Source organism: Hylobates moloch, unplaced genomic scaffold (assembly GCF_009828535.3).
Source record: "Hylobates moloch isolate HMO894 unplaced genomic scaffold, HMol_V3 SCAFFOLD_9, whole genome shotgun sequence".
NCBI lineage: Eukaryota > Metazoa > Chordata > Mammalia > Primates > Hylobatidae > Hylobates > Hylobates moloch.
This window is the reverse complement of record NW_026652284.1, coordinates 114,022,144-114,046,123: the sequence shown is the minus strand read 5'-3', so window position 1 is coordinate 114,046,123 and position 23,980 is coordinate 114,022,144. Positions and strand designations below refer to the sequence as shown.

The 23,980-nt window shown below is 41.9% G+C and overlaps 1 long non-coding RNA gene across 1 annotated transcript; it reads left to right on the top strand.

Annotated features, from left to right (window-relative positions):
- The first annotated feature begins 1,874 nt into the window (after positions 1 to 1,874).
- Positions 1,875 to 23,541, top strand: LOC116812721 (uncharacterized). Its single transcript, XR_004370762.1, has 4 exons — positions 1,875 to 1,972; positions 2,654 to 2,732; positions 22,330 to 22,603; positions 23,374 to 23,541. It is a non-coding gene; the product is annotated as an uncharacterized LOC116812721 (long non-coding RNA).
- Positions 23,542 to 23,980: the final 439 nt, after the last annotated feature.

Below are 23,980 nucleotides of genomic sequence, written 5' to 3'. Positions count from 1 at the left end.
ATTTCTGGAATTTTCCATTTAATATTTTCTGACCACAGTTGACCAAGGGTAACTGAGACCACAGAAAGTGAAGCCTCAGAGAAGGGGCAACTACTGTAGTGCTTGACTCTGTGCCAAGCATTTTTCTAAGCATTTTACATTCATTCATTCATTCATTTTATCCTCATCTTAAAAGGTAAGTACTATTATTATTACCATTGTTTCTATGAGCAAATTGAGGCATTGAAAAGTTAATAATCCTAATACTTAGTTCTGTTACTAAGAAACTAGTAATTGTCAGATACTGGTGTTTCAGTTTCACTCAGTAAAAAAGTCAACTCACACATAGTCCTCCTGAAATGAAACCAATAATCCATAAGTTCTGTCTACCCGTAAACAGCTCATAATAATCTTTTTTATGATTCACTCACTTCGTACTTGGGACAGGGAAACCAGAAATTATAAATCATTAAAGAAAGCTTCCAAACTGGAAAAGACAGACAAAAACAAGTAGTGGAAGGAGAGAGTCAGAAGAAATGAAGCTAATGCAGGAGATGGAAGAAAACTTTTCTAAAATTCATTTTTATCTCCAAAAGAGTAAGAGAAGATATGATATCTGTCCAAAAAGAATAGTTGGCAACAAAAGAGAAACAAATGAGAAACAAAATTTAAAAAAAAGACTTCAGCAATTAAACAAGAAAAGAAGAAAAAATAAAATCTAGGGAAAAACACAGAAAGCCTGAAAGTTTAAAAAAAAAAAAAAAACTCTCAGAAAGTATAACAAGAAAAAAGAGAGAAAAAAAGACTAAAATAAATAAAAATTTAGAAGATTAAACCAAGAGATTCGCCATATGGTCTTCCAAAATGAGCTAAAAGAAGAATAAGGTGAAATTGTCAAAGATATGACAGGCAAATTTCTGTACCTGAAAGGCATGCACATCCAGTAACAAGTATAATAAATGAAGGGGCCCACTGAGCACTCACGTAATGAATAAGAAGTTGCCTTATCAGGAAATTTCAAAACTACAAGTAATAACGACATGATTCTAAAAGTTTTTATAGGGGGAAACATATAAAGAACCTGGAGAAAAAACAACAGTGGCCTTTTCAACAGCAACTTTGTACCTAGAAAATAACAGGAAAATTTCTTAAATACGTATATGAGAAAAAAAAATAGATTTCTACCTGCATTTTGGCTAAGGTTCCATTGAAGACAACAGAAACCATGCAAGCAGCTAGAACAGAAAGAGATTTACTTCTAGGGTGTTGTGTAGATTTTAAAAATATGATGTAACATCTGGAAAACAAGCTCTAGGCTGAGCTTCCAGAACAACTCTTGGCACTCAGAAAGACATTGCTCTTGCTAAGATAGAAAAGTTGCTGCCATCACTATAGGGAATTGTCAAATAGGGGAGCTTTTGACCAAAATAGCCTCCCTATCTCTGCCATCCATCTTATTAAAAATAATTATCATACAATTAACTTCCATCCTGTTCCAAGGTTCACATGAGTAATTCTACTCAATAAAACCCGAATTACTCAGGAAGCCTAGCTACAAGGAAGTGCTTCTTCTTCTTGTCTTATGACTTAACTTTTTATTATTGTGAAAATTTCAAACCGTACTAAAGTTGAAAGAGTAAGATAATACACATCTATATAGTCCTCAATTAGAGTCACTGATTATGCCAGTTGGAAGGACACTAATGATGAGACTGAGTTAGGACGCCAGAGGAGAGTCTATGAGACATTAGGGAATTGAAGTAGCACTGGCAGGGAGTGTCTCAGACTATGATAAGGATCTGACAAGGTCTCAGCCGACCTAACAAGCAGCTCCAGAGCAAAGATTTCCCACTGCGCAGCTGGTATCATGCACTAATCAGTCACTGGCTAGGCACTGCTGGGGAAGAGTGTGGCCTCAGCTCAAAAGCAGAATTGGATCCTGAAGGACCTAATGACTAGAAACTTCCAGCTGACTACACTCTGCAACTGACTGGTAAGTGCTTTCTTAAAGGGAAATTGGAGCAGGGAGCTTCTATGGCTGTGACAGCAATTTCTGATATTTTACTTTTTTTTTCCCCCTAAACCATTTGAAGGCAAGTTGTAATCACCAATCACGGCATTTTGACCACTAATTATACAGCAATGTGAATCTCTTAACAACTAAACATTTTCCTACAAAACCACAATACAATGATCACACTGGATAATTATTTGAAACAATAATATTATCTGACATGTTGTCCATATTCAAATCAAATTCCATTAATCATCCCATTTAAGTCTTGTTTTTTCCGGGTGTGCATGCACATGCGCACATGTGTGTATCTGTGTGTTTGAGCCATAATCCAATTAAGGGTTATGAGTTGCATTTGATTCTCCTGTCTTTTTAGTCTCCTTTAATGAAAAATAGTTCTCTTACCTTTTTGCATTTTCAAGACATTTGTATTTCTGAAAATTCCACGTCATTTGTCTTTCAGGATGAACATCAGAATTTGTCTTCTTATTACTTCATGACTAAATTCAGGATATAATTGTAATACCTCACCTTTCAGTGTTTTTGTTTGTGCTTTAAATAGTCAGTTGTGTTTTATGTGAGTTACAAGAAACAAGAAAACTGTCTTTTATATTTACCTACTTATTTACTATATCCAGTGCTTTTTATTTTCTCTTGTAGATTTGAACATCTATAGAATATTACATCTCTGACCTGAAGGACTTGCTTTAGCATTTCTTGTACTACAGGTCTGATGGAGGTAAAATCACTAAATTTTAATTTAACTGAAAATGCCTTTATTGCACCCTTGTTCAAAGGATATTTTTGTTGAATACAGAATTCCATATTGACAGTTTGGTTTGGTTATTGCTTTTCTCATTCAGCACTTCAAAGATGTTACTCCATTATCTTCTGGCTTCCATTGTTTCTGATAACAAGTCAGCAATAATTCTTATGCTTGTCCCCTACATATAATGTGTCTGTTTGCTCTGGCTTCTTTCATGATGTTCTCATTATCTCTGTTTCTCAATCATTTGACTATCATACTACTAGAGATGAAACTTCTTATATTTATCAGGTTTTGATGTTAGTTTAACTGCTTGGACCTATAAATCATCAAATTTGGAGAATTAGAGACTATAGTTTCTTCAATTTTTTATTTATTTATTTATTTATTTATTTATTTATTTATTTATTTATTTATTTTTTTGAGACAGAATCTCACTCTGTCGCCCAGGCCGGAATGCAGTGGTGCAATCTCAGCTCACTGCAACCTCCGCCTCCCAAGTTCAAGTGATTCTCCTGCCTCAGACTCTCGAGTAGCTGGCCACCACGCCTGCCTAAGTTTTTTGTACTTTTAGTAGAGACGGGGTTTCACCAAGTTGGTCAGGCAGGTCTTGAACTCCTGACCTCAAATGATCTGCCTGCCTTGGCCTCCCAAAGTGTTGGGATTACAGGTGTGAGCCACTGTGCCAGGCCAAATATTTTCTTTGCATTTTGTTCACTAGCTTCTCTCCTAGTGCTGATGTGTTAGACTATTTGCTATTTTCACACAGGGCCCTGGAGTTCTTTTAAACTTTATTCAATCTTTTATCCTTCTTTCCTTCAAATTGGGCAATTTTTATTATCTATGATCAAGTTCACCTACTTTTTCTTATGCCATTTCCAATCTATTAGACCTGTTCAGTGAACTTTTTATTTCTGTTCATTTGTTTCAGTTCTAGAAATTCTATTTAATTTTTTTTCTTTTTTCTTTTTTTTTTTTTTGAGACGGAGTCTCGCTCTGTCACCCAGGCTGGAGTGCAGTGGCGCGATCTCGGCTCACTGCAAGTTCCGCCTCCCGGGTTCACGCCATTCTCCTGCCTCAGCCTCTCCGAGTAGCTGGGACTACAGGCGCCCGCCACCACGCCCGGCTAATTTTTTGTATTTTTAGTAGAGACGGGGTTTCACCGTGGTCTCGATCTCCTGACCTCGTGATCCGCCCGCCTCGGCCTCCCAAAGTGCTGGGATTACAAGCGTGAGCCACCGCGCCCAGCCTTTTCTTTTTTTTTAGATGGAGTTTTGCTCTTATTGCCCAGGCTGGAGTATAATGGTGCAATCTCAGCTCACTACAACCTCTGCCTCCCAGGTTCAAGCAATTCTCCTGCCTCAGCCTCCTAAGTAGCTGGGATTACAGGCACCCACCACCACACTCAGGTAATTTTTGTATTTTTAGTAGAGATGGGGTTTCACCATGTTGGCTAGGATGGTCTTGATCTCCTGACCTCATGATCCACCTGACTCAGCCTCCCAAAGTGCTGGGATTACAGGCATGAGCCACCGCAACTGGCCACTATTTAATTTTATAGTCTACATTTTTTTCTATTGAATTTTTTTATCTACTCACTAACTAAAATCAAACTTTTCTTTATTTAAACATCTTTACAAGAGTAATTTTCAAGTCTTTTCTTAGTACAACATGTGCATTATCTTAGATTTGGTCCCTGTTGACAGTTTTGTTTTGTTTCATTTTGTTTTTTACTATGAATCATATGTTTCTATTTCTTTGTATATCTACTGAAATTTGCATTGCATGCTGAATGTTGTAGAAAAGACGTTGAAGAGACTCTGGCTTCAGTATTGTCCTCTCAAATTAATAAGCCATTCAATTACTGGTTAATCACCTGAAATTTTAAATGCTTGGTTTAACACTTTGTTCATTCAAGTCTGTGAAAAGCTCAAGGTATTTTCCAAACCTCTCTAACCTGGAGGGATCAAACACTAAACTCAGTATTTTCTAGGGATCTTTTCTGTGACCTTGGTTAGGCCAGGTCCATGCTATGATCCCTATTGTTAAGAAATAAGCTTTCTGGAGTCTCGGCTAGATGCTAGGGTATTAATGATGGATTAAGAAGATGTCTCCACTCTGACAGGGCAAGAACTCCAACTTCCCTTGCACTTCTCCTTCCAAGAACTGCTTGACTTCTCGTATCTGTGTTCTGCTCTTAACAGCATAGTATGTGCTATATGGTAAGGCTGGATGGCTTATCCTGTACCTGTACAACTAAAATTCAGCCACAGAATCTTAGAGATTCTCCATCAATTTATGGAATCCCCTTTCCACAGAGGTTCCTCTACTCAAGGCCCACCTTGAGGAGTCCATCTGCCTCGAGCCCATAACTCTTAATTGTGATCTCTGTTTGGTCAGCTCACTGGGGCCATGCTTTCTGTTTGGACTCCAGCTTACTGTGCTGCAACCAGGAAATTGTTCTAAGCACAGAGCTGGATACTTGCAAGATTCATCTCAGAAGTTTCCCTTCTCTCAAGAATTGCAGATTTGCATTACCTACTGCCCACTGCCTGAAAATAGTTATCTCATATTTTTATCCAGTTTTATATTTGTTTACAGCAGGAGGGATAATCCAGTCCCAGCTACTGCATCATGACCAGAAGCCTGTGAAATATATTTTTAATTTCTCAGACTCTAAATTATAGGAAGGCACAGAAAAGGCAAGATGAAATGGCTGTTGGGTGAGCCAATTCATGGTATGATTTACCAACCTGGAAATATATTATCAATCAACTCCAAGGAAATGAGAGCAGTTTCAGACTTGCCAACACTATAATAATGAGAATGATGATAATAATAATACTAAATGTAAAATGGCCTTCTCTATTTCCTTTCTTAGGAAGTACTGAAGGAGGCACTTACAGAGATGAAGGAATAGAAAAGGGAGACCCAGGATCTAAGAGATAGAGGATCCAACTGAGAAAAAGCAACATTAGCAAAAGAATGGCCATTGTGTATCAGACTGAAAAAGTGATCTATGCAGACTGAAAGAAAAACATGATGCAGGAAGCAGGTTTTAAATACCATAAAAATAAAACTAAGCCAGGCGTAGTGACTCATGCCTGTAATCCCAGCACCTTGAGAGGCCGAGGCAGGTGGATTACCTGAGGTCAGGAGTTTGAGACCAGCCTAGTCAACATGGCAAAACCCTATCTCTACTAAAAATACAAAAATTAGCCAGGCATGGTGGCAAGCGCCTATAATCCCAGCTACTTGGGAGGCTGAGGCAGGAGAATCACTTGAACCTGGGAGGTGGAGTTTGCAGTGAGCCGATATTATGCCACTGCACTCCAGCCTGGGCAATAGAGCAAGACTCCGCCTTAAAATAAATAAATAGATAAATACAATTGAAAGCTTATAACTGTGGTTAAATATTTGAAGAGCTATTTACAGGCAGATGATGGAAGGTGGAAGCACTAAAAAATAATAATAGGCATGTAGAAAATAAACAATAGAAAATCAATGCAATTATTAACTCCAAGTAAAAGAAAAATTTGAAGGAGAAAATTGATCTAACTGTGCACTACTTAGCTTAGCAGGGACCTATATTTACATAGTCATAATTCCATAAACATTGTTACAGGTTTAACCAAAAATTGTGTACATATCTTATTCAGGGATATGGGTGAAAAGACACAGGCAAGGGAGTGATTGTGTAAAAAAAGTGGAAGGTCTCTCATTCAGATAGGCCTGTCTAAAATCCTGGCTCTACTTACTACCACTTACCTAGGTCAACTTGGGCAGCTTCTTTTGACTTTCTGAGCCTCAATTTCCCCTTCTACAAAATGTATAATCTCTCATAAGATTGTTGTATTAAGTAAAATAATATATACAAAGGCTCCCACACAAGTTGACCTAAATATATATTTCTTTCCCAGGTTTTCTTACTTATGCACCCAGACAACTCTTTTGCAAAAGAAAGTGATAAAATTGGATCTAACCCAGCCCCAGCTCCCACAGCTTCCTCATCCAACTCCAGCCTCAGGCATCGGAGAAATCTATGCTATGATCACACAGAACTGCTCACCAGTCCTCAGAATACATTGCACTGCAAGTTTTACTGCTGTGCCATGATGTTTTGTCTGCCAAGAGTTCCCTCTTTAACCATCATGTCCATTTGTTAAGAACATCAATCTTCTATTATACTTCCAAAGCTTCCAATTATCATGAATTATTCTTTTAGTGTTTGGCACATTCTTAGTTGTATTGTGGTCTATTTATGTGTCTGTGTCTTTCACCAGATTGTATAAGCAAGGACTTTGCTTTAAATTAGTTTAACCGATACTTTTTGTTGAGTAAATATTGTGTGCCAAGTACTGTGAACATTACAAATTGAGGATCTAAGATAATTTAGACACATGTATTCATTCAAAAATGAACCTACTAAGTGCCAAGAATTCTAATAGGCATTGAGATCCATGTGACCATAAGAAATATGGTCTCCTCGCTCACTGTATTTGTAGTGTGGAGAGAAGGAGCAGGCACATAGAGAGGGAATTACAAAGCTAAGAAACGTCTATACAAGGGGAAGTATCTGGGTCAATGAGAGACAAAAAAGGGACATCTGCACAGACATGAGAATTCAGGAAAGGCTTTTCAGAAAAAGGAACTTCTAAACTAAAAGTAAAATGAGTAGTAGTAGCTCACTAAGGGATTGGAGAAGAGAGTTCAAGATGAGGAAAAACACAAAAATATGTACACAATACAATAGAAGCAAGAGTAATAGGTATTCCTCTCTACCTAGAGGAATCAGGGAAAGCTGTGGGGGCATTTGAGCAGAACCTTCAAGGATAAGTAGATAATTATTGGTAATACTCTCATTCTTTTTGTTGAACAACTATATTAATGCATTAATTAATAGTCATCCTTCGTCCAGAAAGAATAATCTAATTGCTACTTTAATAATTTTGATTCAGTAGTGTTATGTTTGCTACCTAAATGGTAGGAATTTTTACTATCAAAAAAGCATGGACTTACTTCATTTTGAAATATATACTACAAACTGAAAATTAATTTAGATTTTTGAATCTTGCTTATTTTTGACTCTATTCTAGTATCCAATTTAATTAGCGTTTTTAAATAAATTCCAGTTGCTTTGTAGAGGAAAACACAGAAAACTAGAAGAAAAGATTGGTAAGTATATCTCATGACGTTTACTATAGAGCAAGACTTCAAAACAAACCATTGCATTTCAAAATTAATAATTTCGGTTGTATTATCGTTATTTATAAATATATGGCCAACATGATTTCAAGAAGAAGCAAGTAACTAGTTAAACTGAGTGGTACAGGCTGGGCGAGGTGGCTCATGCCTGTAATCCCAGCACTTTGGGAGGCCAAGGCGGGTGGATCACCTGAGGTCGGGAGTTCGAGACCAGCCTGACCAACATGGAGAAACCCCATCTCTACTAAAAATACAAAATTAGCCGGGCGTGGTGGCGCATGCTTGTAATCCCAGCTACTCAGGAAGGCTGAGGAAGGAGAATCGCTTGAACCCAGGAGGCGGAGGTTGCGGTGAGCCGAGATTGCACCCTTGCACTCCAGCCCGGGCAACAAGAGCAAAACTCTGTCTCAAAAACAAACAAACAAACAAACAAACAAACAAACAAACAAAACTGAGAGGTATGGACAAGAGTCAGCACAAAGAAAGGTGACTAGAATTCAAATGATATTTTCTAAGAGCCACCAGTGTGCTTATTCTATGTCCTGAGGAATCAGAGATGAAGAAGTCACAACTTCTGCTACTGAAAGTGTGCATTGAAGGAAGAGTAATATTTCCTAGGCAAACAACAGTCTGTATCTCTCCAACTCATCTCTTTCTTTATTCCTACAATAACTGTCTTAACTTAGGCTCTCATCATCTGATATCGAGATCATTAAAATACTCTCTTCCCTTGAGTCTTTCCTACCCATCTATTCATTACCCTGTGAACAGAGTGACCCTTCTAAAATGTATATCTAAACACATATCTCCTCTTATTTGTCTGCAATTGGCCTTCATTTTTGAAAGATACTTTTGCTGAGTATAGAATTCTAAGTATTTTGTCTTTTTGTTAAGTATTTTAAAGATGTTGCCCCATTGTCTTCTGGTTTGTGTTGCTGCCAACAAAGTTTGTCGTCATTCTCATTGTTGTCTCCCTGCACATAATGCACCTACTTTTCTTGGATACTTTTATGATATTCTCTTTATATCGGTTTTAAGAAAATTGATTACAATGTGCACTGGTGTCATTTTCTTCAAGTTTCTTCAGCTTGGAGAGTTCTCTGGGCTTCTTGGATTTAGGGGTGTATAGTTTTTATCAAATTTGGAAAAATTCTGAACAGACTTCTTTGAATATCCTTGTCTTCCCCTTTTTTTCTGGGACTTCAATTACACATATCTTAGATCTTGTGAAACTACCCCATAGCACACTGATGGGATAATGCACATCGATGTTCACTTTATTTTCCGTATTTTTTTTGTTTTATTTTAAGTGTTTTCTACTGCTTTTTTTTTCAAGTTCACTAATCTTTTCCTCTGTAGCCTTGAATTAGCTCTTAGTGGCATCTCATGTATTTTACATCTCAGGTATTTTTTATCTCTAGAATCTGATTTGGATCTTTGTCATAACTTTTACATGTCCATTTAACATGCTCATGTTTTTTCTATCTTCTTAAATATACAGAATGTATTTATAATAGCCATTTTAATTTCCACATGTACTAATTATATTATCTGTGTCATTTAATTAATGTCTGTTTCTATGGATTGATTTTTAAATCTTTATTATGAGTTATATTTTTCTTTGAGTATCTAGTGCTGTTTGGTAGGAAGCTAGATGTTGGTGACTTTTAATTTTGGGGTATTACATTTTTTCTGTATTCCTGTAAGTATTATTCAGATTTGTTCTTGGGACCAGTTAGAGTAGTTGGAAACAAACTGATCCTCTCAAGGCCTGTTTCTATGCTTTGCTAGGCAGAGACACAAACTAATCTGGCCCCATCAATGAGACAATCCTCTTTTGAATACTCAACCTGATGCCCTGGGCCATATGAGGTATCTTATAATGGCTGTCAGGAACATGAATTATTCCCGGTCCTGCATGGCTCCAGAAATTTTTCTATCTACTCCTTCTGGGTGTTTTTTGTTGTTGTTGTTCATTTGTTTGTTTGTTTTTTCCTCCCTGGCCTCAGGTAGTTTTCTTTAGTGCATATGCTGATTAGTACTCAGCTGAAGACTCAAAAAGGACTCTTCCACAAAACTCCAAAGCTCTTTTTCTGTGAAGCTCGCCCCTTTCAGGAACACTGCTGAAAGAATCCCAGCCACATTGGCCTCCCTAAATTCTCAGTCCTGCCTCCTAAACTTAGGGAGACCACTGGACTCAGTTTGACCTGCTGCTTCTTGCACAGCAGTCTGGAAACTCTCTCCAGGCAAAATGGAGAAATATTCCTAGAACTTGCCCCATGTGTTCTTTTTTCTCAAGGATTACTGTCCTGTACTGCCTGTTTTCTAGTGTATGAATACTGTTATTTCATATATTTTGTCCATGTGATTAGCTATCTAAAGTGGGAGGATAAGTTCAGTCCATGTTACTTCATTATGACTGGAAGTGAAAGCTGACCATTATTTAAACAGTTGGTAGCTTCTAAATGCTTTCAGAAAAACACGCCAACTGAAAGGCTACAACCTTAAGTCCAGGCCTGGAGCCTTGCCTTCTCTTTCATTTCCTGCTCCCATGCTTGCCCCATGGGGTCTTGTTTGACCTTCATCCACTTCAATGGTGGTGTTGAGGGTCTCGAGATCCCTCTTGGGACCTGGCCAAGAGCACATGGGCTCCAGGGTTAGGTACCAGGGGAAGTCGAAGAATCTCCATTGGACCCAAGCCTCCATCCCACTCTCTAGCTCCATTTTCCCAGAAATCTCAGCAGTAAACAATACACATTGCTTTCCCAGTGATTCTATGAATGGAATGTGTTTCTTCCCGTATTTTTTTTTTTGAGACAGAGTCTCACACTGTCGCCCAGGGTGGAGTGCAGTGGCACAATCTTGGCTCACTGCAACCTCCGCCTCCCAGGTTCAGGTGATTCTCCTGCCTCAGCCTCATGAGTAGCTGGGATTACAGGCGCCCGCCACCACGCCTAGCTAATTTTTTGTATTTTTAGTAGAGACAGGGTTTTACTATGTTGGTCAGGCTGATCTCGAACTCCTGACCCTGTGATCCACTTGCCTCGGCCTCCCAAAGTGCTGGGATTCCAGGCATGAGCCACCACACCCAGCCTTGGCTTTCATTCTTGTATGTACAGTTCTCTTGGTCTGGATCTCCAGAGAGCAGAGGTGAGTTTTGGGATCAGCATGCTGCGTCCCCACCCTAAATTCCTAATAAGACAAAGAAACTCACAGTATAGTCCAGAAGAAAGACATTTAAACAAATATAACAGAATGCTTCATGTAAATCCCTCATGAATGCTTGTCACATTAAATAAAATATAAGCACAAAGATACGCACTCAGTTCTTAAAGAACCCAGGAGAGAAGCCTGTCACTTGGCCTGGGGCTATCTAGGAGGTCTTTTAGAAAGAAGTGACTAGCCCCTTCCCTGACATTTACCCAGAAAATGTATTTCCATAATTACTTTCCAATGACAGTGACTCAATGGAACAACTCTGGCACTTTAGAAACATTTTGACAACATCCTAGTTTGGAGAGCTCGGCAGTTATTAAGATAGAAGAAGCCAGCCAGCGGCTCTGTCAAGCAGCCAGGAAGGTTCCTGCTGAGGCCATTGTAGAAGGAAGCAGTGGGGGAAGGCATTAGAAGAGTTGAGGATTGGGTAAGGACCCCAGACTGGGTCTTCCCGAGCCTTTGATTAAGACGGGCCAAGTTTGTCCTCACCACTCTCAAAAACGTGCTTTCCGTGAATCCAGGGCGCAGAGTTCTAAACAAGGAGGCTGTTAAAAGATAGATTAAAAGGCATAAAAATAGTATTAGATTTCACGGCACAGTGAGGCCTGTCAAGTCCAGGCTCACAGAGTGAATTGCTTAAAGGCGATGATCAAAATGAGTCACCAGTGTCTGCTCCAATTGTGCTGATGCCTCTTGGAAAAGCAAAAGATGGGACTATTGTTTGTGTCAAAAATACTTCTGAAGAGGCTACAGAAATCAAAAGGCGCTGATGTGCCAAAGTCTGAAGGGAGAGGAAGGGGAGAGAAGAGAGGAGAGTCAGGGGCTGGAAAATGCAGGGGAAGCAGATGAGCAAGAGATAGCATCTCAAGGCAGGGTGGAAGGGAGGGGCTGATGGTGGAAAGGGGCTGAGTTGTGCAAGCAGAGTGGAGTTGAGTCCTTGGAGACCCTCGCTTTATCAAGCTCCTACTGTGTGCTAGACCTTGTGCTGGGCACCTTAGGTGTGATAACTCAGAAAACAACAAACAGTTACTTGAGGGAGCGATGTGGCCTTGAAGGTGTCACTGAGCCTCTCTGAACCTCCATGTCTTCTTCTGGAAAGTGAAGTTAAACAGCCATACCTCTCAAGGTGGTTGAGGATTTTACGTAAGATAACAAGGGCAAAAATGTCAAGCATCCAAAAAGGGCTCAATATACAAAGTTGAATCTGAAGACAAATCACTGGGCAATCCTAATCACAAGAACATTCACTGAGAAGAGGTTATTCTCCAGGCACTGAGATGAGCAGTCTATATTCAGGCATTATCCAATTTAAACTCTCCAGACCTATGAGTTAGGTAATATTTCCATCCCCATTTGACTTATAAAGAGACAGAGTCTTTATGTAAAGACTGGGACAGTAAGTTGCCCAATGTCACACAAGAGAGAAGCCACAATCTAAAAATCCATCTGTTTAGTTCCAAAAACCTGTGATGCTTATCATTTTGCTGGCTGGTTGTCTAGAATGATAGAAGGCTAACATTGGCGTCATCTTCAAGGTGACTCAGTATCAAGCCCTCCACCTCCCTGCAGGCCTCCTTTTCATGTGTGAACCCCTCTGAAACATCCTTCCAACTAGCTAGCCTGCTCCTGTTTGCACTCTTCCCGTGATGGGGTGCTCGCTTCCTGCTGAGGCAGCCTGACCAATTTCCTGACAATTCGACTAGTTTGAAAGTACTTCTTTCTCCAGTCCATTGGATTGATTTCAGATTCAAGATCTGCACCAAGTAGGTGCATTCTCAATTGTCACTTCCAGGGAGGAAATCTTTGACAAGTTCCCACTGCTTTTTAGAAGTAAAATAGTCATAACTTGTTCTTCTTAAAAACTGCCAAAAGCATGAAGAGAATCAAGACTGAAGACAAAAATTGCTTTTCTCTCCTCTCGATAACACTGTCAGCGTGGAGCAGGCTGACTGTGGAGGAACTTCAATCGGAGCTAAATTTATATTCATTCAGGTGTCACCGGACTCTGCTTTCTTGCCTCTCTTTTCTGATCAATGCACTCATTAAAGGGCTCAGGCTTGGCAATAGATTCACCATCATGCTTGTCACCCTGGGGTTTCAATAACACAGGCTCTGAGACTCTAACAAGCTGCTGAAGAATGAAAAGAAAAAAAGAAAAAAAACTTTATCTTTCCCTTTTTGTATAGAGTCCTGAAATTGTTTCTTTTTGTCTTTTACAAACAGTTCTGTCGACTGTATTAATTTTATGGAGGAGCTTTGAGGGGCATATATAGGAAGAGGGAAATTTAGAAAATATTTATGTGGAGCAGGTGTACAGAACGAGTATACATCTATTTATTCCCAAACAGTGAGAAATTTGGATCACATTTATTTCTGTTTTTCCTAACTTGGAAGATTTGTTTGGAAACTTAAAATAAAAGGTTTGTTTAACTTTTACCAAATTACATTTTATTTGTCTTAACAGAAGGATGCTTTCACTTCTACACATTCCATTGTAGAATCTGTCTACATACTCATGTATTTTCACAGTCCCAAGCATGGTATGCAGGTTGATATGTGGTATGGATCTGGGTCCCCACCCAAATCTCATGTCAAATTGTAACCCTCAGTGGGGCATGGTGGCTCAAGCCTGTATCCCAGCATTTTGGGAGGCCGAGGCAGGCAGATCACTTGAGGTCAGGAGGTTGAGACCAGCCTGGCCAACGTGGTGAAACCCTATCTCCAGTAAAAATACGAAAATTAGCTCAGCATGGTGGTGCATGCCTGTAATCCCAGCTACTCAGGAGGCTGAGGCAGGAGAATTGCTTGAACCCGGAAGACAGAGGTTACAGTGAGCTGAGATTGCACCACTGCACTCCACCCTGGGCAACAGAGCAAGACTCTGTCTCAATAAATAAACAAACAAATAAAATTGTAATCCTCAATGTTGGAGCAGGGGCCTGGTGGGAAGTGATTGGATCACGGGGGTGGATTTCCCCTTCGGTGCTGTTCTCATGACAATGAGTGAGTTATTATAAGATCTGGTTGTTTACAAGTGTGTAGCACCTCCCAGCCCCGCTCTTCCTCCTGGTCTGGCCATGGAAGACATGCTTGCTTCCTTCCTCTTCACCTTCTGCCACGATTGTTAGTTTCCTGAGGCCTCCCCAGTCATGCTTCCTGTATAGTTAGCAGAACCGTCAGCCAATTAAACCTCTTTTCTTTGTAAATTACTCAGATATTTCTTTATAGCAGTGGAAATAAGAACTAATACACATGTCATGTCCTTATTATTATCTACACTAAACAATTTATCGTGAGTGTTCCCTATGTTGCTTCACTTTTTGTTATTAGCCGATTATTACTGAGTAACTTGTGAAATAGAGGCTCTTAATCATTCTCATTAGATAATTTCCTTTACTTTCCATTAATTACCTAACATTAGTCACCTTTGTACTTTTATTTTTTCACAGGGAAATGATAATCACCTTTGAAGTCCCTCATGGTCTGTTTCTACTATGCATACGGACTATGTTATCTGAAATCAAACCACTGTCATAATCTCATCCACTTTGGGTGTCATGAGACTTTGCACCTATAGGGTAAACTTATCTGATAGCAATCATTTAAGCATACGCTTACAATGATCCTGTATGGCAGATGCACTTGAATGGGTGCTCCAAGCAAGGGAATCCGGGAGTACTAACCTGGAGATTCATTTGTTCCTTATCTGTGGTAAACATCTGAGTCCCCACACTGCCCCCGCTCATGGAACACAGTTCCATACAGGAGATTAAAGCCCTGAGTTTGGAGTTAAATGAAGGTTGCCAAGCAGAGGTCATTATGGAGAGGAAATTAGTCTGTTTTCACACTGCTGATAAAGACATACCCATGACTGGGCAATTTACAAAAGAAAGAGGTTTAATGGACTTACACTTCCACGTGGCTAGAGAGGCCTCACAATCATGGAGGAAGGCAAAAGGCACTTCTTATATAGTGGTGGCAAGAGAGAGAATGAGAGGGAAGCGAAATGGGTTTCCCCTTGTCAAACCATCAGTTCTCATGAGACTCATTCCCTACTATGAGAACAGTATAGGAGAAGCTGCCCTCATAATTCAATGATCTCCCACTGGGTCCCTCTCACAGCACGTAGGAATTATGGGAGTACAATTCAAAATGAGATTTGGATGGGGACACAGACCCAAACCATATCAGATCTTAAGTGAAAATCATGCATGAACTGCATAATATTTGTAGGTGGTTGTGGCTTTCCTGCTCAGCTCACCACCACTGGGCCGTGAAGTTATCTTTTCCCACCCACTGCCACTAGATCTTTTCTGTACATAAGGCAGTTCTCCTGCCCAGCCCACCACCACTGGACTCCCTCCCCCTGTACATAAGCCCCCTGTACATAAGCCTCTTGTCTCATTTGCTGGCTCTGGGTCCTTTCTTTGGCCTCTTGAACTTGGTGCTTTTCCCACTGAGGCTAACAGGGGCTCAGCACAACACTGCCTTCTGAGAGTTAATGGCTGTGTGCCCATCTATTCTTCTGCAATAAGCAGTTTATGATGGCTGGGCCAGCTATTGAGCTCAGGAATAAATCTTCACCAGGTCGTGGTCACTGTGCTAGGAGCTACAATAGTCATGGTTATTTGACAGATGAAGAAACTGAGGCACAGATGAAAATGTTCTGCTGCCCAGTGGTTGGGCTGACCCAAAGCCATGTTTTCCACCTGACATTCAAGATGGGCTCTGTTAACTTTGCCAAAACTGTAATTGTGTAAAAGTCAGACGTTAAGCTAAGGTTGGTGTTGTGATGCTACTACTATAGATACTACATTTCAGCAAAGCTGGAAAAAGTCCTAAAATATTTTTCAATATCATAAGAAGAGAAATAATTCTATACAGTCATCAGATACCATTAAACACTGCTTTCGACTAGTGTATAACTGAGCTGCTATTCGATCAAAATAACAGCTGGAACTTGTGCGTCCCTACACACAAAGTTCTGTGCTAAATGCCTTACAGGTGATATTTCAGTATCAGTTTCATTCCATTTTATAGACAAGGCACCTGAATATTATAGAGTTTAAGAAACTTATCTAAAGGCATGTGTGCAAGTGGTGGACCTGAAACCTAAAGCTTCATCTTTCTAATTTCAGAATCTGTCACCCTAACAACAGGTTAAGCACTGGGCATTCAAGCTGGCCACACCATGGAATGCATCTTTGTGCAACTTCTCTTTTTTTAGAAGAAAAATCTTAGTTAGACTAAGAGAGGTTGAGTTATGGGCCCAAAATCACATACTGACAGATCCATCTTTAAGGCCAGGCTCCCCAAATCTTCCTTTCAGAAGAATTCCAAATAATGTGTCACATACATATCCACGAGGCAGAGCTCAATTCCTTTCCTCTTGATACTGGGCTAGACTTTGTAACTTGTTGCCAAAGAAAGAGGTATAGAAATGAAAATATAGAAACCAAGTGGACACTACGTTGATCAAGGTTAACATCACCAGTGATAAGTTATCTTGCTTGCTGTCACATACACCTTAACATGCAACCAGAAGAACACTTCACCTCCATGATATTTTTCTCAAAAGTCTATAACCCCAATCTAATCAGACAAGTTCAAACAGGGGGACATTCTACAAACTACGTGACTAATAGTCTTCAAAATTCTTTAGAGAATCAAAGAAAAAGATTAAGAAGCCCTTGGATCAGAAGAGACTACATAGATATGACAACTAAATGCAATGTGCAATTCTGGATTGAGTTGGATCCCGTTGAGGAAGAGGACATCAGTGAAATAATAGGTACCAACAAAATGAAGTCTGTTAGCTCAGGGTACTAGACCAGTATTAATTTCTTAGTTGTCATAGTTGCAACATGGTTATGTAAAATGTCAGCATTAGGGTAAGCTAGGCAAAGGGTATGTTTGCAACTTTGCTATAAATCTAAAAATATTACAAAATACAGTTTCAGGTAACATAAAAATAAACATAAACAGGTCACCAAAACTTTAGCTGCCTGATTCATGGCCATTTCCTCATAGCTTGTAATTCACTCACTCCTTTTGTTTTGTTTTGAGATGGCGTCTCACTCTGTTGCCCAGGCTGGAGTGCAGTTGCACGATCTCTGCTCACTGCAACCTCCGCCTCCTAGGTTTAAGCAATTCTCCTGCCTCAGCCTCCTGAGGAGCTGGGATTACAGGCACCCGCCACCACACCTGGCTAATTTTTGTGCTTTTAGTAGAGATGGGGTTTCGCCATGTTGGCCGGGCTGGTCTCAAACTCCTGACCTCAGGTGATCTGCCCACCTTGGCCTTCTAAAGTGCGGGGATTACAGGCATGAGCCACTGCGCCCAGCCTCCCTCACTCCTTACAAAAATTAAAAAGAAAAAAAAAACGAAAAACAAGGGTCCAAGAGGATATGTGTGAAGACCACTATTCACTGAAAACAACCTAGAGCAATTATTCTTGGAATGTGTGTGGCCTCACAAACACCATACCCTACACATGCACACTGCACACTGTTAAGACTGGTTCCAAACACACAGCTACATTATTTTCCTTTCAGGCTGAGAGCCTGGGGTTTCACTTGGCCACTCGCTAGGCCAGGATTGTTCTGGGTTTTTTGTTGTTTTTTTTTTCTTTTCCTTTATTGGGGCAACAATGCTGCAGCTGAGCCTCTGTAGAAAGAGAAGGACATTCTTTCCATTTTTTTAAGAGGAGCAGTTAAAAATACACATTGGTACATACTGCAATTATCATTCAGAATAAATGCAGGAACGGTGACATTAACTAATGGGAGTGCAGCAGCTGCCGGCTTGTTGAAAGCTGTCCTCAGCGTCGTGCGGAGGTGTCCAGTGCTAATTGTTCTTTAGTCTGTCTGTCTGATGTCACGAGGGAATCCACTGGGTAAACCCAAGACTGCTTTTTACCTCAGCATGGCCCAGAGTTGGCTTATCCTCAATAAGGTGTTTGTTGGCAAGCGGGTAAAAAGCTACAATATGATCATGGTTTCATTAACTTAACCTTTAGCAGTGCCTTTGATTAGCTGGAATTGCCCAACCGAAGGCTCAAGGAAAACCCATAACAGACCAGTTATTAAAGAGGCACTAATGTTAACCAAAAACCAACCAAATGCCAGATAGCACCAGGCGTTTGACCAGGTCTTTAATCCTCTGACCAATCTGCTGAGAAGCAGTGCTGTGCAATTTGTAGAAATGGGGCTTGGAGCTGGGAAATGACCACCAGGTTAACACTTCAGCAAGCGGCAGGCATGGACTTCTCTCCAGCCCAGCCCAGAATGTCAGCATCGTGCCTTGCACTCTGGGTGCCTCGATGACTGTTTTACTCATTTATTGATTCTATCATACCCCCAGTTCTAAAAAGGAATGGGGATGTCTTACAGAAACTCCACAAAACTGGAGAGAAAATGATATGCATTCCCAGCTGGGCGCGGTGGCTCACGCCTGTAATCCCAACATTTTGGGATGCCGAGGTAGGCAGAATGCTTGAGCTCAGGAGTTCGAGAGTAGCCTGGGCAACATGGTGAACCCTTGTGTCTACCAAAACTACAAAATCTTAGTTGGGCATGGGGATGTACATCTGTGGTCCCAGCTACTTAGGAAGCTGAGGAGAGAGGATCGCTTAAGCTCAGGGCAGAGGTTGCAGTGAGCCAAGATCACACCACTGCACTTCAGCCTGAGCAACAGAGTGAGGCCGTATCTCATTAAAAAAAAAAAAAAAAATGCATTCCCAAAAGTATCTCGTGCGGAAGTTGGGGCTGGAGGTTTCTGATGAGAATCTAGCAGTCAAAGCTGCAAGATCCATGACGTGAGTGAGGAAAAAGCAAACAGCAGAGAAGGTGGGGAGGGCACAGCAGGATACATGCTTAAGGCATGCCCCCCTTCTTAGAATCTGCCTTAGACTGTGGGGGGCTTTTGTAGCACTCTGTTGGGCTATGTGTCCTTTAAAAGCAGTAGACCATGTATTAAATGATTTTTTTTCCATTCTCCACAGTGTCTTGCACCTACTGAATCACAGGTGATGCAATTTGCTCATCTATAAATAATAATATCCACTTCAAAGGAACACTGTGAATGTGATTAGGCAACACATGTCAGCATGTCAATGGCTCAGCACACGCCTGTCATATGGGAGGGCTCAACATAAACATAATACAAGGTTATTAACTTGGGTTAAAATTGTTCAAAGCAGACAAAACTGCTAAAGGTTACATAGTAGTGGGGCAACATGTTTCAGCACTGCCCACCTGTGGGAGCGGTAGAAGAGGAAAGGGAGACTAGAAGAGGGAAAGGAAGAGGGGAAGAAGGCAAGACATAAGAAGAGAGGTGAAAAACAAAGGGAAGGGAATGGGAAATGGGAAAAGCAGAGGAGGACTGGGAGAGGGGAGAGGTGGAGTGGAGGGAAAGAAGAGGGAAATGAGAAGCGGAGAAGAAGAGAAGATGAAGGGGAGGGAAGAGGAGGGGAGGAGACCAAAGAGATTATCAATCTGACCAGAAAGAGGAGCCTCTGCTCCTAAAGATTCCAGAGTGGGAGGAGGAGGAAGAGGGAGTTCCCCCACCTTACTGGGCCTCTCCCCAGGCACAGAAGCCACATCTCTATTTCCCTATTGTCCTGTCACCTCATCCCGTGGAGAACAACTGAGCTCCTCTGTGCTTTGGTGATACGGAAACAGTCCTTCCCTCTGCCTCTTGGAAGCTGGGTAGGACCAACCCCCATCTGCTCACCATTTCATTTACTCAAAAAATGCCTGTGGGTACCACAGCAAGCAAACAGATGAACCCCGCCCTGGTGGAGATGGTGGACTACTGGAGGACACAGGCAGATAACTGGAAGTTACAACATGGGGTATAACATCTTTGACAAGAAAAGCCCAAGGCAGGAGCCAAGTCTAGAGGAACATGGGAAGTTCCCCAGAGAAAGAAAGCAATGTCCCCAGAGGGACTGAAGTTCCCTTGGAGTCTACCCACAAAGCGAGAGCTGAGAGCAGAACAGAGGGAGGAAGCAGGATGTGCAAATCTCAGAGTTCAGCAGGAACAAGGCAGATACTGGAAACGGAGAGACAATGACCAAAGCCAGAACACAGGGCTGTGCTGGACAGGGTTGGGGGGAATCCCTAGAAGGGAGGAGAGACCAGGCAGGGATGGCCTCGGAGAGAACAATGAGAAGCCAGACTTCTAAACCATGTCTCATAGAAGTCTCTTGTCATGAGACAAGAAGATCCTCTTGGTTGTTTTGTTTTGTTTTGTTTCGTTTCCAGGAAGAGCCTTTGATGGCAGTACGAGAGGGGACCAGGCTGGAGAAGGAGCCAGAAGATATTGTGAAGGCTGTCACAGACAACTAGAGAGAACCCAGGGAGAGTGCCAGGGTGCTGGGGAAGGTATCCAAGGGCTACTGAGGAGACTGGATTTGTTGGACTGGATGTAGTATTGGGTGTTGGGTTGTGGGGAGATGCAGAGAAAGTCAAAGACAACTCTAGGCCTTCAGGTCTGGACAAATGGTGGAGGGGGATGCTGTCCCTGAGATACAGAAAGAAAAAGAAGGTAGTTGGTCTTATACAGAAGAAGGTTTGTGGTCTCATGGGAAGGCCATGTAAATTGCACAGAGAAGTTGGATATTTGGGTCTAGAGCAGAGATCAGCAAACTGTGAAAATGGCCAAGGAGAGGATGTTTTTTGTTTTGCGGGTTGTACAATCCTTGCTACAACTACTCACCTCCACTGTTGCAGCTGGAAAGCAGTCACAGATGATGTGTAAATCACTGGATGTGGCTGTATTCCAGTAAAACTGATTTACCAAGGTAATGACAGGCTGGATTTGGCTAGAGAGCCACAGCGTGCTGACCCCTGATTGAGAGCATCAGATAGATGTCTGGGCTGGAAATAAATATTCAGGGAAAGTGATTTGAAGTAATGAGTGTAGATTATATAGAGAGACATAGATTTAGATATATCTATTAAGACATATACTCTATTTTTCTATGTATAGATATATAAATGTTGAGAAATTTATTTTAAGGAATTGGCTCACATGACTGTGGGCCTGGCAAATCTGAAATCTGCAGGGCTTGGTAGCAGGCTAGGAACTCAGGCAGGAGTTGATGCTGCAGTCTTGAGGCAGAGTTTCTTTCTTTCAGGGAAACCTCAGCGTTTGCTCTTACAGCCTACAATGAATTGGATGAGGCCCACCCTCATTATCGAGGCTAATCTGTATTTCTTAAAGTCAACCGCATCTGCAAAATACCTGCCCAGTGCACCTGGATTAGGTTTCAATTAAATGACTGGGTACTATAGCCTAGCTGAGTGGACACGTGAAAGTCACCATCACAGAGGTCATCTTAGAATTCTGCTGCTCCACTTTTGTAAGCAGCCACATCATGCTAATAACCCATGTTGTGGTTACAGTCAATGAAGACCCCAATATGTTAGGGTATCATTTCTGTTTTGATCCCAGATGCCCCAAGTGCCCATATCAATATATATATATTTTTTGAGAAAGAGTTTCACTCCTGTTGCTGAGGCTGGAGTGCAGTGGCATGATCTCGGCTCACTGCAATATCTGCCTCCCAGGTTCAAGCGATTCTCCTGCTTCAGCCTCCCAAGTAGCTGCGATTACAGGCATGTGGCACCACGCCCAGCTAATTTTTGTATTTTTAGTAGAGAGGAGGTTTCACCATGTTGGTCAGGCTGGTCTCGAACCCCTGACCTCAAGTGATCCTCCTGCCTCAGCCTCCCAAGCTGCTGGGATTACAGGCATGAGCCACTGCACCTGGCCCAGTGCCCATATCAATATCGATGTTTCAGGTTATGTCTGCCTTTGCCCAAGAGCAGAACAGCATTCACTGCTCTTTTCCTGCCTGGAAAAGCCCCATTAAATGCCTCTCAGGTAAGATGGTCACCCAGGGCCCTCCCTTCTCTGAGGCTCATGGGTTCAGAAGGTTGTGAAAGGGGTCACAAACTTCCTGCCTCCTCCCTCAGGCAAACCCCAGTCACAAGTGCCTGAGTATCGGCAGTGGAGGAGCCCCGTGCGCTGGCATTTCTTCAGTGGGAGAAAGGCATTTGCAAAGCCTAATAATGGCACCATACATATGTATACATTTTACACAAAGCCTGTTTATTTTAAAAAATCAATTTCTTTCCTACAGATGGCACATTGCATAAAGAAACACGAACCCGGCAGCACCCCTGCCAGCGGCAATTCTGAGTGCTCATTTCCACTTTGCCAAGGCATTACATGGGAAGGCATGTGCATTTAAGGGCATCCAATTGTTTCTGTACCAGAACTGCAGCAACATCCCTAGCAGGCCTATCCTCTGGAGTTCACGTGTAGGTCGTCCTGACACACAACACGGCCTAAAGGGACCATGGAGGAGGAAGGGACCCCAAATCCAGGCCAAATGGGAGCAGGGTTGTCCTCAGGTAAGTGCCAAGAACATAGTGCCTGGAAAGTTTATTGCATTCCCTCAGTTTCCCCAGTCCTAAACATTCAGGATCTGATGACTTCCTTATGAAAGGTAAGGTAGATTGCTACCTTCTAGAGAGCATGCGCTACCCCACCCACATCCCGCATCACCTCACCCACATCCATGCACTTTGGCAACAGAACTGACAGTCAGCTTGCCTTTCTAGGAATACAAGCATGTTCAATACTACTGGGCACACACGTTTTATTGCAAATCACATCATCATATGGAAGCAGACATGACTGTCACTGTCACTGTGACTGTCATTCTCTGCCTCACCTTTGACGATGGCTGCCACTGGTGTGGATGTTTCCAGGGGACTTCTGTTCCCCTGGTGCTAGCAGCATCTTGCCTCAAACATGCACAGCATGGCCCTGCTTTCTGTGCCATTGGAAGGGCACCGCTCCTACAGTGATGTTCCTCCAGCCTATATGTATAGGCATAGATCAGACATAAAGGGGTGTGAGCAGCCCTGGGGGTGCCCTCAATTAAGAAGGCAAGGTGGGAACCAAAAGCCTCCTTCCCTCCCTGCTAACACTTCCCAGCAGCATCCTGAGTGTTTCGCAGACAGCCCTGGAGAAACCGCGTTCCACAGTCCACAGCAGCATCCTCGGTAACACACCTGGCGCTGGTGTTCTCCCTTCTTCCCTGCTTCCTCACTCCTTGATAACGTGCCAAATAAACCATCTAGGTAGACGCCCGCATCCCAGCTCCTTCTGATTTCAGGAGGACCCCAGCTAGAACACTATCTCTGGAACCCATGGTACCTTCTCACTAAAGTGCCCAACGTTGGCACAACACCTACCAAAATGTTGGTGCGACTATGCCCATGATTCCACCAGAACAACGTTGATTGGTTAAAAGGTGCATTAATAAACTTGACTCTGGAAACAACAACAGGTCCCTGAAAAATTTATGTCTCTAGAAAATTAAGAAACTATGGTAATCCCGGGAGGCTGAGGCGGGTGGATCACAAGGTCAGAAGATTGAGACCATCCTGGCTAACACGGTGAAACCCTGTCTCTACTGAAAATACAAAAAATTAGCTGGGCGTGGTGGCAGGCATCTCTACTGAAAATACAAAAAATTAGCTGGGCGTGGTGGCAGGTGTAGTCCCAGCTACGCAGGAGGCTGAGGCAGGAGAATGGTGTGAACCCGGGAGGTGGAGCTTGCAGTGAGCTGAGATCGCGCCACTGCACTCCAGCCTGGGTGACAGAGCGAGACTCCATCTCAAAAAAGAAGAAAAGAAAAGAAACTACGGTAATCCCTTTACAACCTCAAACTCCCATCGAGGGAAATTATAATCCATCCACCTTTACTTCTCCATACTTAC